This window comes from Callospermophilus lateralis, chromosome 6 (assembly GCF_048772815.1).
Source record: "Callospermophilus lateralis isolate mCalLat2 chromosome 6, mCalLat2.hap1, whole genome shotgun sequence".
NCBI lineage: Eukaryota > Metazoa > Chordata > Mammalia > Rodentia > Sciuridae > Callospermophilus > Callospermophilus lateralis.
The window spans coordinates 140,599,886-140,616,306 of NC_135310.1; the positions used below are offsets into that span (position 1 = coordinate 140,599,886).

General features: G+C 41.4%; 1 long non-coding RNA gene across 1 annotated transcript; it reads right to left on the bottom strand.

Moving 5' to 3' along the window:
* Positions 1-5,739: 5,739 nt before the first annotated feature.
* On the bottom strand, positions 5,740-10,431 carry LOC143400907 (uncharacterized). Its single transcript, XR_013091545.1, has 2 exons — positions 10,142-10,431; positions 5,740-5,898 (listed from the first exon to the last, which is right to left on the bottom strand). It is a non-coding gene; the product is annotated as an uncharacterized LOC143400907 (long non-coding RNA).
* Between the last annotated feature and the right edge of the window lie 5,990 nt (positions 10,432-16,421).

Here is a 16,421-nt window from a genome sequence, read left to right on the forward strand (position 1 = left end):
TGAACCATCCATGACATGCCACAAGTTATATGGAGGACTCAGCCCTGACCAGGGGGACAGGGCCAGGAGTGACCACAGTAGCCTAGAACTCCCTGTGATTGGAGTGTGGAGTCTTTCCAATTTGGAAGAGTGACATTAAAAGATCCATCATTTCTGCCCAGGCCATTAATATGGATTTTATCAGTAATCATGCCGCCATATTGCTCTTGCTATCTCTGATTCCTACATCCATCTCTCATTTGGGTCTGAACTTGAACAGAGAAAGATCAAGCTCTTAAAAAAAAAGAACTTCAACTCATACTGTGCAACCGTACTTATTCAAAGAGAATCAAACTGTAAAATTTAAAATTTACCAAAGTGATGAATTCAAAGTGTTTGCATCTTCAGTAATCTCTCAGTTTACAAAAGATTGATCATCTAATACCTCATGGCGAACTTAAGTTTCAAACCTCATTCCAGTTAAAAAATTGAATTAACTTCTTATTCATTACCCAAACTGTTTCTATATCATGTCTATATCCTATTTATCCAATGACACTCACTAAGGGCAGTGTGCTGGTGAGGTGGGTAGGAGAGAAGGGAGGGAATCCACACTGAGTGCCTCCTGTGTTTCTAAACCAGCCTCTCTCCCTCCCTCCCTGTCTCTCTCTAACACACACACACACAATTATTTCCTCCTCATATGTGAGAAAACCGACTCAAAGGGGTTAAGAAAATGGCCCCCAGCATCACACAATACCAGCAATGGCATCTCCTGCCAGAGACAGCACATTTTCTGGAGTTTCACATCTAAGCTGTTTCCTAGGCAACCAGCTCCCAGCCTCCAGGATTGTCTGCAGAAACCAAGAGGAAGGAGGAATTCAGCCAATGTCTATTCGCCCCCTCATTTCCTGCATTGACAATGCTGTGGCCCTTTGTCAGGGTGTTAATGTGGCGAAAACAGAGAGCCCAAAAGCTTGTCCGTGGGATTCTGTTTCAAATGAGATGTTTCCACTCACTGAAGGACCAGATTCATTGAGAATCTTGCTCATCAAAGCCTTGAGCCTGTTTCTATTTTTAGTTACTCCCCCTGCCTTTTCCTTTTCTCTCAGGCTTTTTACCCTTGTAGCATGGAGTGAGTCTTTATTCACATGAGCTGGGCCCCTTGAGAAATGCCAACTTCTCATTCCCACCCCCTGCTCACAAGCAAAGGGCTCTGCAGAGCCCCTGACAGTCCTTGGACCTGTGCATGTGCAGACGGGGACCAGGGCTGAAATGTCGGTATTCTAGGACCTGTTCGTCCTGGCATAGGATCTTTGCTTATTGTGCTCCATCCTGTGATGGTCCCTGCAGATGGCTGTGGGGACTTAAAGAATTTGTTCTTTGAGCTCTGCTGCAAGAGGCAGGTTTAGGTTGAGAGACCAGGCAAGGAAGGGAGGATTAAGAGTTGCCGCAGTCCACTCCCTCACTGCCTTGGGCAATTTGATCTTCTCCATCCAGAGCATTTTCTTTACTCTTTACCAAGAAATTGAAATGCACTTTGCTTTTATGAGCAGCTCTCTTCTGACATAAATATTAATGAAATTCCAGCACATAGGTGTTGCTAAAAGCCATTTTTCTTGGAAACATCACATACAAAGAACAAGTTGGAAATGTATGTGTCCCGCCCTATTACATCTTCCCTTGCCATTTCAAGTACCAATGATGGGCTGCAGCATGGCCATGGGTCATGGTCAAGAATTATCAGCCTCACTCTGGTGCTGGCCCACAGGGATAGGGAACAGTGCATTCAATTATAGAGGCGTGGGAAGGCGTTAGCTGCCAGGAGTCAGAGACGATGGGTGAAAGTGCCTGGCACAATCTCCAGACTTGACGGTGCACCGAGTCAGGCTTTACCTTCTGGAAAGGGCAGGGACAGGGTAGGGACAGGGTAGGGACAGGGCTCAGCACCCAGGCAGCAGGGCGGTGCCAACACATAGTCCCAGGACACCAGAGCTGGTAGCTGCCTGTTAGGCAATTCTATTGACTACCCGTGATACATGTCTTGGGTGTGGTAATGACATTGTGGTTATATAAGATAATGTCTTTGTCCTTACGAGGTGTGTGCTGGAATATTTAGGGGTCAAGCACTGCAATTTCTGTCATTTACTTTCTTTTTTAAAAATTTTTTTTTAGTTGTAGATGGACACAATATCTATTTATTTATTTATTTGGTGGTGAGGATTGAACCCAGTACCTCACGCTTACGAGGCAAGTGCTCTACCACTCAGCTACAACCCCAGCCCCTGTCATCTACTTTCAAATGTGGCATAATACTAACAGTGTCAATAACTGCAGAAATTAGAGGAAAGGTAGCAAGGGCTGACTGTACTCTTCTTTCAACTCGCAGATATTAATTTTTTTAATTAAAATTTTTAAAAAGAATTTTTCAAGAAAAGGTCCATGGTGGTTTCTAGATCTGAAACATAAAACCGATTTCCTCATAACTGGCCTAGAGTTTAAAACAAGAGTAAGCAGCATGCTTAGCTGCCATTCTGATGACTTCCTCGTTATAAATATCATGTAGTTCAGAAAGAGTGGAATATGGTAAAAATGTTAGCTTTAAATCTATCAGTGAAGCCAAGTGCAGTGGTGCATGTTTGTAATCATAGTGGCTTGGGAGACTGAGGCAGGAGGATCACAAGTTCAAAGTCAGCCTCAGCAATTTACCAAGGCCCTAAGCAACTTGGCAAGAACTTGTCTCTAAATAAAATACAAAAAAAAAAAAAAAAAAAAAGGCTGGGGATGTGGCTCAGTGTTTAAGCATTGCTGGATTCAATCCCCAGTAACAACAACAACAACAACAAAAATCTACCAGATAAAAATACATTTCATAAAGCAGGCTGGTAAGTTCTATTTTAATCTTGTGTTTCCTTGTTCTCACATTTTCCAGGCTTAATTGTTTTTCTCAATTAAAGGAATGTTTTTATCTGATGACCTGTCCTGTGGTCAAAAATGGAAACATGTGTTGCCTAGAGATTATACCATGGGCCTTCTAGATCTTTACAAGGTTCTTCTTTTAAAGCCTTGAGGACATAACTCAGTCAACCAAAACACAGGCATCTGGCCACCTGTGCAGAGTCAACATTAAAAAATGGGCATTTTATATTTTAACACGTGTGGAATTACAACATAAATATCCAGCTCAAATGTGTAAGTACATGAAAATTACATGGTGATGTTGCTCTCTGCTCCTAGATTGTAAGATCCTTAAGGGCAGGGAGAATGTTCTTATTTATATTTGCGCTCCTAATGCCTATCACTTTAAATATTTGTTAAATGAATATGTGAATAAATAAATAAATGATAAAAGTAGAACGTAGGAATGTGATGATATTTCGATTCTACAGTAGTCAAGTCATTGTTTTTATGACTTATGATGTTTGTAGACTAAACATAGCAGATAAATGTACAATGTTGGGGATAATGCTTAGTACATACACAGAGTTGTAAGTATGTAAAATATCTATGTAGTTAAGCAAGGATTAGATACACAAAAATTAACAGTTGCTTTACAGCAGTGGGATTTGGAGTAGCATTCTTTATGCCATTTGCCATTTTGTTTTTTAGTGAAATTAATTTTTAAAATGAGTATTACCTCTGCAGGCAAAAAGACTGAGGTGTTTTTATATATTAAAAAAAATAGCTGAACATGGAGAATTACTTGCCTTTGTTCATGTGAAGTCCAGATTAAAGAAGGATGTGTTGATTATATTGGATTGTTGGGAGAAGAGAGATGTTGATAGAAACAAGATCCAGAAACACCGAGCCTGGTGCTTGGGCCTTATTTCCAGCCACCAGTCGAGAGCATGGGCAAGAGGCTGTGCAAACAGGAATACTGTGAGTGTAAGTTAGAGTATAAACAGCATATGAATACAAGGAGAGTAGATGAACTAGAGGAGTGTATCTCTTAACGGCCTAGTTTGGGGTTGGCAAAATATAAATCTACTCACTTTAAAGCTAAAAACAGCAGCACCCATTTATGTGCATGAGTTATCTGCAGATTTGAGAGTGTTTAACTGTAAATATTAATTGCACTGGATTTAATTCCATTCATTGCACTGAAGTGGATTCAAAATTCATAGTCCTCTCAATGACATATGTATGATGCTTGTCCTCACAGATAATTAAGAGATACAAATAAAATAAGGCATATTTTTCATCAAATTGGAAATGCTTTAAAATTTGAGCCAGGTGCTGTGGTGCACACCTGTAATCTCGGCAATTCAGGAGGCTGAGACAGGAGGATCCCAAGTTCAAGGCCAAAATAACAACTTAGCAAGACCCATGGCAACTTAGTGAGATTCTGTCTCAAAATTAAAAATAAAAAGGAATAAACAAACATACAAAGGAACTGGTGATGTATTTCAATGGTTAAATGTCCCGGAGATCTATCCCCAGAATGAATGAATGAACGAACAGATGAATTTGATGATGATCATTGCTGGAGAATATGGATTTTTAGTACATTAACACAAATATGTAAATTTTTTTAAGTTTCCTACTATTGACCTTAATTTCTGTCTTAAAAGTTCCTTTTTTTTTTTTTTGGTAAAAATAGCAACTTCAATGTAGTCAATGTAATTAATGTTGGTCAGTTCAGGAGACCTGCAGTTAGCTTCTCCTTGAGGTTGACTCCAAGTTAGAGGAGGTGTGCATGACGCCAGGGCAGCTGTAGAGAGGGGTGGCTTGCATTCCCCCTTCTCCATCTTCTGTCCATGCTGGCACCTAATGAGAGGCCCATGTTCTCCTAGGATTTCCTGTTGTGAAGTTCATGCTGACATGCCCTGCCTTGTCCCATTGTCTAAAGAGTAGGGCTTCCTTGGTTCTCCTGGCTCTCTCTCAGGTACCTCCGGGCCCTTCCAAGAGAAAACATGGAAGTCTTTCCAACGTTCTCCATAATGTTCTGGGACCCACTGAGGCTCCATGAAGCGTCAGGACCTCTCAGCCTGGACACGTGATGGTTAATTTGGGGTAGCAACCGAACTGGATGGAGTGATACCTAGAGTTCTGATAAGGCATTACTTCTGAATGTGTCTCAGAAGTTGTCTCCAGAAGATTGGCCTGCAGGGAGGTGGACTGAGTGGGCAAGACCCGCCCTGCATGTGGTGGGCACTATAGTGGCAAGAGGCCAATTAGATCACAAACGCTGACAAAGAGGGAAACCCTCTCTCTGGGATTCTTCCTCCCTAAGCAGAGTGCTTTTTCTCTTGTTGCTGCTATCCTTGAACATCAGATTCCAGGTTCTTTGGCCTTTGAATGCAGGGATTTGCACCAGAGACCTCTGGAGCCTCTCAGGCCCTTGGAGCCTCTGAGGCTCTTGGCCTGGAGCCTGTGCTGATAGTCTTCCTGGTTCAGAGGCTTCTGACTGCTGAGACTGAGTCACTGCTTCCACTCCACAGGCTCTTCAGTTTAGACACAGCCTGTTGTGGAAATTTTTGACCTTCGGGATGGTGTGAGCCAATTTCCTAATAAATTCGTATACTACAAGTACAATAGCTCTGTTGGCTCTGTGTCTCTGGCAAACTCTGACTAACATGATGTGCATCTGGTTATTTCTACTCTATGACTGGCTCATCAAGCTGCTGGGGGTAAATGTGGTTGGGATTGCCACATCCCAGGATCCAAGATGGAGATCAGTATGCAGATTTCTGACTTATGAAACTACCCAGGAGTTTATCAGCAAAGACGCTTTTGACTTCAAGTAGCAAAATACCCAACTGGCATTAATAATAAGAGATTTATTATCTCATATAACAAAAAACATGAGAATGACAGTTGTCAAAGTGGAACATGGCGACTCCAAGGGAAACTTCAAACTCTTTCAAGAGATCTGCTTGGTCAAATTCATCCATTCCAAGTGCAAGATACACCTATAGACTGTAAGGTAATAGAGAAGAGATCAACATTCATCTACAAAAATGTTAATTACAAAAAAAGTTATGTAAATACAGTATTATTGGCACTCCAACCAGAGCATTATTTGCTTACACATTGTCTAAGACTGCTTTTGTGTTATACCAGCAAAGGGAGGTCATTGTGGTAAGACAGTGCAGAGCCCACAAAGTGTCTCTTCACAGAAAAAAAAAAAAAAATTATTGATTCCTGCTAAAGAGCACAAAATATTTTTAGAGGTAGTTTTTAATTCCTTGTTGCAAAGAAGCTTTAAGGAACTACCACTTGTTTCAGTTTTAGTGAGTATCAAAGAAGATAATCTATAATTATCTAAAAAGGAATTCCATGGATCTAGTGAGGCCAGAATTTTTTCTTTCATATACTTCAATGAAAACAATGTATTGCATCAGGTTGAATGCTACAGCAGATCTGAAAATCCAGCTGGGTCATACTAGTCCAGAGATTCTGGAGATTTGCAAAACTGGAAAACAATTTTAGTCATATCACCAGGCTATTTTTTGTTCTAGAGGATATGAATATATTTTTTTTCATGAAAACATATTCATGTTAATGAGGTGGATTTCTTTTTGGTGGATTAATATATATGTATATTTATATTTATATGTACATATATGTGTACATATATTATATAACATATTATATGTACACATATATGTACATATAATATATAAATATATAAATATACATATATATTAGTTTATCTGAATTTTAACTAATATTAAGGTAGATGTTGATAGATATAAACCAAACTTGTTGGGGTTGTCAATTATTTTTAAAATGTAAAGGGACCCTGAGACCAAACAGCTTAAGAACAGTACATTTAGAGCTGAGCAGGAACTGGTGGTGATGCTGAATGCTTGCCTGGTGTGTACAAGGTCCTGGGTTTAATACCCAGCATGGCAATCAATCAGTCTAGAACTGGGCAGTTTCAGGTTTGGTTGCTGGATCATCTCACTGGTGCTATCGCAGACGCAGTTGTTTTGTAGCTCTCTCTCTTTCTCAACACATTGGCACACTTTCTTAGAGAGCTGCCCTCACAGGGCCATGTGACTGCTGCTGCATTAGTTCCTGGTTATCACATGTCTTCAGAGACACAACAGACACAATCTGTTTTTGCCTGTTTTAAAATATTTAGGGTTCATGCATAATAATTATACAGATTTATGGGGTACACTGTGATGTTTTGATACATGTTCGTGTAATCATCAAATTGGGACAATGGATTATCTATCACCTATCATTTCTTTGTGGTAAGAATGTTGAAAGTCCGCTCTTTTAGATATTTTGAAGTACATGATACATTATGGTTAAATGTGGTCACTATGATCCCTCTACTGTACAACAGACACTTCAGATTGAACCATAACGATTGGCCAATCTTTCCCCATCCCTCCTTCTCCTACCCTTCCCAGCCTCTAGGAACTACCATTCTACTCTCAACTGATATGAAACTGACTCTTCTTAGATTCCACATGAGTGAGATCATTCAATATGTGTCCTTCTGTGCCTGGCTCATCTCACAATGTCTTCCAGGTTTGTCCAGTTTGTTGCAAATGATAGAATTTCAAATCTTTTCTAGAACCAGTGGGCTGTTTATTTTTTACCATATAATAACCTGTAAGAAGAGTCTATAAGAAGTAATTGTTACCAGAAAAACTCTTTTGCCACAAATAGAGAGCTGGATAGAATATATGAAACAACTCTTTCGTTTGAGTCCTTGGAGAATGGATATCCAAGGACTGTAATCTCTGAAGGCAGGAAAATAAAAAGAGGAGTCCAGCAATCCCATTTCTTGCCTGGGGCCTTTCTACACCAAGATGCAGGCAGCAAGAATCAAAGCAGAGTAGAGCAGTCTGACTAAGCCAAGAAGACAGAAAGGTGTTTGGAAGGCTGGGTGGTGGTGAATTTTCAAAAATGAGCAAATAAATAGCTTCATAAATATGTTTAATACCCTCAAAGATTGGGGCTGAATGCTAGACTGTGTTATGCAGATGAGATTCTATAAAGCTGTGCAAAGAGTAAGTATCAGGGGAAAGAGCGACTAACTCCCAGGCAATTAAAGCTTGCACAATCCTGGAGACTCTTGATTTCTGAGCAGATGTGGAGCTATCTCAAAGATAACATTCAGTAGAAACCTCAGGAAAATCATATCTTAAGAATATAGTAGTTCTCCCTTACCTACAAAGGAAATATTGAGAACAAAGATAGTACCAAACTCCATGCATGCTGTTTTTCCTATACATACCTAAAACTAGCTTGTAAATTAGGTACAATAAGATGTTGTGTTAATCAGCTTGGTGGCATCCCTGTGGCAAAATAACTGAGAAAATAAATCTAAAAGACAAGATTTATTTTTTTCAGAGATTTCAATCCATGGTCAACTTGATGCATTGTTATGGGCCTGCGGTAAGGCAGAACATTGGAATGGAGAGAGAGCACGTTGAAGGATATAGAGATGGGAGAGGGGGCCAGGGACAATATATAGTCCCCAAGGGCACCCAAGCATCCACTTCTTCAATTTAGTCCCACCTCTTACAGTTTCTACCACCTCCCAATAATGCCATCAAATTATTCAATCCAGGGGGCTGGGTTTGTAGCTCAGTGGTAGAGTGCTCACCTAGCACGTGAGAGGCCCTGGGTTTGATCCTCAGCACTATATAAAAATAAAGAAATAAAATAAAGGTATTGCGTCCAACTATAGCTAAAAAATAAAATATTAAAAAATTTATTAATCCAGGCCTGGTGCGGTGGCACACGCCTATAACCCTAGCAGCTCAGGAGGTGAAAGCAGGAGGATAGAGAGTTCAAAGCCAGCCTCAGCAATTTAGCAAGGAGCTAAGCAACTCAACGAGACCCTGTCTCTAATAAAATACAAAATAGGGCTGGAGATGTGGATCAGTGGAGTGCCCCTGAGTCAATCTCCAGTATCCCCCCCCCCAAAAAAATTATTAATCTACTGATCTCAGTACTCATTAAAGACATCAGAATCCCAACATTCAGCAATGTAACATTCAAAGTGTCCAGCACACAACCAAGATACTGACATGCAAATAAATAGAAAAATATGGCCCATAATCAGAACAATCAAGTCAATCAAAGGACACCCAGAAATAAGAGAAGAAAAATGTTATTAAGAGATAAGAATTTTAAAACAGCTTAGGTAAATATATTAAAGGATAGAAGTAAAACATGAACACAATGAGGAGAAAAATTGTAGATACAGAAATAATGGATATGATATGTGAACTATTTCCTCAATTAAAAATTAAATAGAGGGGCTGGGGATGTAGCTCAGTGGTAAAGCACTTGCCTAGCATGTATGAGGCCCTAAGTTCAATCTCTAGTACCACCGAAAAAAGAAAAAAAAAAGTTAAATAGAGATGTAAACAATATTTGAAATTAAAATTTTACTGGGTAGTATTAACAAATAATTGGACATTGGAGGGAAAAACCCAATGAATTTGAAAGTGTGCCAATAAAACTATCAAACTGAGGCACAAAAAAGAAAAGACATCAGTAAATGAATATACCCTCAGTACTCTGTGAGGACAATAAACAAACATATAATTAGAATCCCAAGAAGAAAGAAGAGGAAGAACAGAAAATTTTTACAAAAATAATAAGCCTATTTTTTTTCCAGTTTGATGAAGAATACCAATTCATACATCCCCAAGAAACAACAAAACAAAACTCAACCCAGCAGGATGAACAGAAAGAAGGCTACAGTGAGACACAACATAATCATATTGATGAATGCCAGTCATAAAAGAAGCCATAGAAAAAGATGTTTTGCCTACATGGGAAAGATATGACACATGCTCACTTCTTACCCTAGATGGTATGAATCAGAGTCAATGGAAAGACATCTCAAAATGAAATGCCGAAATAAAGCCAACCTGGGATTTCTAAATCTAGTCAAAATAGTCTTCAAAACTGAAGGTAAAAATAAAAACATTTCTAGGGCAGCAAAACTGAATGGATCACCAGTAGACCTGCACTGCCAGAAATGTTGGAATTCTTCAGATTAAAGGAAAATGAAACCAGAATGAAATGCAGATCTGCCCAAGAGAATGCAGAACACTAGCAATGATAAATATGTGGGCAAGTTTAAAGGTGAGCATGAGGAAAGGAGAGCAAAACATATATCTTCATGTACACAAAACCCCCAAATAAGGTCTAGGCCAAGTTTTAATAGTCCAGCTGATACCTGAGCAACTCCAGAGCTGCCAAAGTGGCTGGCAAGATCAACAACTTCCAAGGAAGATGAAGAGTGGCAAGCCGTCAGGGACCTCACCACTGGTATAGGACATGGAGACTCCTGCTGAATTCCGGATCACATGCAGCACTGTCCTCTCCACTGCGTGAACTTGACCTCTGGCTCTTATTCTAATCAGATTTGGGGTCTACCTATCCACACTTTCCCTGTCCTAAAAGTTAGACACTAGCCCAGAGGCATTTGCTTGGTCATATAGGGAGGAAGAAAAAAGGACCAGCCAGTTTTCCCACACTGTCAGCATTTGGGCCTCATGGGGATTGTGACATTGAATCCAATTCTTTCTCTGGTCACGTTCCCTCCATTTTGCATAATCTCTGCTGTGTACACTGAGGGCTGCCAATTTGGGGGTTTTACCTTTTCCCTTAACTTGACCATCCTGAGAGCATTTTATGTGAATAAAGGAAGCATAAGCTGGAATTTGGTAGCCCTGTGCTGTCACTCAAGATGATTCACATATGACCTGGATTGACTAAACCAGTTAGTCTCTTTGATTCTGGTTTCTAAACCCTGTTGTCTGTCCTTCTCATCATCACCAATAATCCTCAGTAAGATATCATTGACATAATGAACTGAATGCTGTGCCCCTGAAAAATTCATATGTTGAAATTCTAACCCCCCAGTTGATGGTCTTAGGAGATGTAGACTTTGGCAGGAGATTTAAGACACAAGGGTAGAGCCTCATTAGTGGGACTTGTGCCCTTATAAAAGGGACCCCAGAGAACTCCCTCATCCTCTGTCATGTGAAAATATAACCAAAAAGGAGAGCAGTTTGCAACCTGAAGACAGTGTTCACCAAAACTAGTCATGCTGATCTCAGACTCCCAGGCTCCAGAACTATTAGATAAACTTACTTGTTGTTTATAAGTCACCCAGTCTATAGTATTTTGCTGTAGCATCTCCCATAGACTAAGATGCTCTAATACAGGAGGAGTATCCACTATCCTAAGTGCTTTTGGATTTCAGATTTGGGAATATTTGCACATAAGTTAATAAGCTATCTTAGCAATGGGACACAAATCTAAACATGAAATTTATTTATGTTTTATACATACCTGAAAGGTAATTTTATAGAACTTTCTTGGGGATTCAACCCAGGAGCACCACTGATCTATACCCCCAATTCTTTCTCTTTTTTTTTTTTTTTTTCCTGAGATGGGGTCTTCCTAAGTTGCTGAGGCTCTCCCTAAACTGATGAGTGACTTTAAACCTATATCTTCCTGCCTCAGCCTTCTGAGTCACTGGGATTACTGGTGTGTACCACTAAACCCAGCTTGAATATTTTAAAATAATTTTATGGATGGAACAAATTTTATTGTGTACAGTTTTCTACATGTGGCATCTGTGGACACTTAAAAAGTTTCAGATGTTGGAGCATTTCAGGTTTTGAATTTTCAGATTTCTGACCATGTTATCATCTTGTTCAAAATCAAAATTGCCTTCTAACTTAATGTTGCTCTCACCCACAGTGACAGTCACAGTGTTTGCAATGAGGGCCAAGGGTTGGGGAAGAAGAGAGAGAGAAAAAGGTCAAAACAGATGGTGGACCAGTGAGTGACACAAGTGGCAGGTTGATTCAGAGAGGATGAGGGACTGCCATCTTTCTACTGTAGCCAGTGAAATAGAGGATAATTCTGTATTTCAGGCATTTGAATTACAAAGGCAAGGCCATGTCAGAATATCAAAAGTGGATTTAAGGTTCCCATTGCTCCTTCCACCCCAACACCACTACATACATCTCTTCTAAACTATGACCCTGGAAAGATGATTTCTTGGAAATTTATGAGTTTTTACCGCAAAGATGATGACTTCAAACATTCAAGTTATATTTTTATAGTTATATTTTATGACATAAAAAATGTTTTGTGGTGTTGTTGTTGGTGGTGATGATATTGGTGGTAGTGGTGTATGTGTGTTTTTGAGTGAGGGAGTGTGATTTAAGAGAACAGAAAATCAAATATTTTCCAAAACCCTTCTCTTGTAAAAGGCAAGACTGGGTTTTTAGAAATTCAGTGACATAAAACTGAAATGGCTATAACAGCTGCTAAATTAGAAATGTTAGCCATTATGAACCTTATGGAAAGCAAGATCGAGCTACTTTTAGAAGCTGCAAAGAACTTGCACTTCCTTTTTAACTCACTATACCCAAAGGTGAGAGATTTCCAGAGTGGGAGCAGATCTGAATTTTCCAGCACTCTGGGTTTCGAAGGGTGGTGATCCTCTGTCTTCTACTCGGCTCCTTGGTATTCTTCTCACTCCATCCTGGTAGGGTTTTTATTGATTCTGTCCTGACAGCTGGGCTGTAAAATGTTACATACCACAGATGACGCACATTCGCCCTGGAACATTTTTCATTCCTCAGCAGTCTGAAGCCCAGCCCTTCGCCAGCTGCTGTGAAGCCAAAGCTAATGATCTGGAAGCAAGTCAAGTCCACGGGCATCTCAGATGGGAAAACCTGCAGGCAAGTGTTCCTACCAGGTCCAGGTAGTATGGCACTCAGACCAGAATGCAGCTCAGCAAAAATTAGATAATTGGGGAGATGACTGTGACTGTATAATTGGAAAACTTTGAGTGTAGTGGAGCAAGAACCTGGAAGAATTTCCATGCAAAATTGTCAGAACCCAGGGGTTCCGGAAATCCACCTGGGTTCCAAGAAGATTCCCTGAAAGGAGTGTTGGGGAATTTTGTCTTGAAGAGCACAAGTGATCAATGAGGTGACAGTGGGCTGCTCCTTCTTGGGGGGTTGTAAAGCTGATGGGAAAAGCAGGAACCAGTCAACTGGCAGCTTAGGGAGCTGAGAGCAAGAAAATACATCTTGTGCCAAGCAAAGCCTGAGGTAGGGTGAACTGTCAGTGAGGGCTAAGCCTACATTCAGAGGCTAGTAAATGCCATATTAGGGGTTGGGGGTGTAACTCAGAGGTGGAACACTCACCTAGCATGTTCCATCCACAGACCCAAATTAAAAAAAAAAAAAAAAAAGTAGCAGCATCAGTTTTCACCTCTCATAATCATTCTGGCTATGCACAAAGCCTAGATTAGAATTTTTCTTCATGCAGTGTCTGGTATATGGTAGATGTTTAGTAAATATTGGTTGAATGAATGGTCAATGAAGAAAGGAAATGTTTAAAATCCTTATTATTTTTTAATAGGCTTAATGGACTGGCAGGAAGAATTGTAGCTTAAGATATTCTAGACAAGGTGGGGTGGGGGATTTTGATGTTACCACCTCCACCCAAGTCACACAGCTTGTAAGTGGAATGCACTTGCTTATCATTCAGGCTCTGCGTGCCAGAGAACATTTAGCAAAAGAGCTTTTTTCTCTTTTTTGCTTCATTTTGTTTTTAAGATGCTAATGTTGCCAGGGACCGGATTAGCTCTGGGCTCTCTGGACTTGAAATGAGTTAGAGCTGTTCTGACAGCATCCGGAGCCCTGTTCCTCACAGGATGGTCGGGGAAGGCATCTGTTAGGAGTGTGGGCTGTCAGCCCCACCCAAACCCACTGAGTCAGAATCTGCAGTTTAACAAGATCCCCAGGTGATGAGTAGCAGTTGAAAGTCTGATGATCCAGAAGCTTTGCCTGTCTCACATGTCACCAGGAGAATGGGGTCTACTGACAATAGCAGGACAGGGAACCTAAGAAAGCTATATTCTTCCAGTCTCCTCTGCTTGAGACTAAAAGTAGGGTCACATGAATAGAAACCTATACTTTTTCTCTAAAACCCCCAGCAATTTCATGAGTCAAACCTAATACTTCGGGGATTCCCCAGAATGTGACTCATGCCCCCTCCTCCTTCAGTCACCACGTGGCATCGACTCTTTCTGGCTCTCTGACCTGCATGCCGACCAGGCTCTTGAAGACAGACGGGCAGGAGGCTTGACTTCCAGGGTATTCTGCATAGGATGGGAGAATTCTTCTACTTCTTCAGTGTCATCAACAACAATGCCAATGACAATCTATAATAACATCAAGCGCTGCTATGTTCCAGGAGTCTGCTTGTGTTTACCTTTATGAAGTAAGAATAATGAGCATTCCCATTTTAAAGATGAAGAAAGTGAAGCCCAGAGAGGTTAAGTAATTCACCCAAGTCACACAGCTTGTAAGTGGAATGCACCTGCTTCTCAGACTCTGAGTATCAGAGAACATTTAGCAAAAACAGCTCTTTTCTCTTTTTGTTTATTGTTGGGAATATGAACTAAAAACTAAAGAAACTACTCAGAGGAACTCGAGACTTTGCGGTTTAAAATGAGTTAATAAAAGTAAGAGTCAAAGGTTATGTGGTTATGGTCACATAACTGTGGGTAGATGTGTGCTCAAGAACCCACTGAATCCCTGTAACCTCTGACGTGGTCAGGTCCAAACTCATGGCCATGCCACGGAGGCAGATGGAAGGACCTCACTGGAGGATGGAACTATCAAGGGTAAGCAGCTTTGCTTGAGGAAGCCTGATGGGATTTGGAGAAGGAAAGAAAAGCCTGGTGAGGAGCAATAGGCCACAGCCACAGAGACCTCCAGGGCAGATTGCTATAGTTTGAATGTAGTATATCCTCCAAAAAGGCCCTTGTATTGCAGGTTTGATACCCAGCCTGGTGCTGTCAGGAGGTGGTGGACCTTTAGGGGGTGGGGCCAAGTGGGAGGAAGTTAGGTCATTGGGGTATATCCTCAGTGTGGATATTGGGAACCCAACTCCTCCTCTTCCTGTCTCTTTACTTCCTGTCTCTTTACTTCTTGACCACCAGAGGCAAACCTACATTCCCACCATGATGTACTGTGCTGTCACAGGCCCAAAGCAACAAGTCCAACTAACCACAGCCTGAAACCTCTGAAATTGTGAACCATAACCAACCAACTTTTAAGTTGATTACCTCAGGTATTTTGTCATAGTGACAGAAAGCTGACTAACACACAATTGAAGGATCTGTTCAGGATGATGTAACACCTCAAACATAAATGCTGAATGATCAAATGAGGAAGTGTCTTCATCTTAGACCAGGGAAAGCCTGAGGGGGAAAAACAGAACTTGGGCAAGCCAAGGCAAAAGGTCCAACCCGGGCCTATGTCCAAGGGCAAGAGAAAGGAGGAGGCCTGCATACAGAGCACAGAGGACTGCATCCCAGGCCTGCAGTGGTCTGAGGGGCTGAGCCTCTTGCTTGGCACCCCACTCCAACAGGCTTAGGGGAAGGAAGAAGAAGTAGGAGAGGAGCTGTGGGGCTGAGTCAGCCGTGCCATTCTGTGGGATAGTTGAGTTTGGATGAGAATCTCCTGACTTATGAGTCCTTTGCTTCCAGTTCTAGGATGCCTCATTTCTTGGAGGTTGTTTCTAACCTCATCTGGGACTATCTTGCAAAGGGGCTTTCCTCACCTGAGTGAGGACCTGGAGGTATGAATGTTCCTGAGGCCAGGAGCAGTAGTGAACTCACAGGGGCTTGCCGCAAGGCCTGGGCATGAGCTGAGGAAGCTCGGTTGAGGGTGAGAGGGAGCCCAGGAGGACAGGGATGGGGGCAACTGGAAGCCTGCAAATCTTTTCTCCATGTGTCTCCTTCTCTTTTAATTAAACAACCTCCTCCATGCTGATTTACCTTAGCATGGGCCCCTCTGGTTGGCCCTTAGTGGAGCTGACTTGAGGGTGGCCTTAGCTCACACCCTTCTCTCCCACCTACTGGTCTCAGGGTTACTCCTGAGACACATGCATTGAGGAAATACTGCAAGTCCCAAGAGAACCACGTCTTCAATGTTTGTTTTTTTTTAAATTTCCAATTGAACCCTGGAATAATTTTGTTCAGTATTCAACACTCAAAAATTTTTAAAAAGGATTACTCTGATGAATAGAAGCAAAAGACACACATTGCTGCTCTCTAAAATGAAGCTCTACCCACAAAGACTGCTATGGGGAAAAGCTGGGTGGACGACAGCCTGCCCTCTCCCATGTCTGCACACACATATCAGCCGCTTGGCCTTTTATGAGAATATCCAGATGGGGGGACATGATTGTGTGAGATGCCAGCCAAAGAGCCAGGCTGAAAGCTACCCAGGGGATGGAATGTGGAAGGGTCCAGAATGGACCTGTCATAGGTCAAGAATGCAGAAAGGCGCCCTGCAGGTCTCCTTGTGCAGCAGAGAGAATGGAAAAGCTATAATCTGATGGGTCTGTTGAGAAGGAAGAGATGGGATCTACACCAGACAACGCCACACTGTCTTCCTGCCAGAGACCTGTCA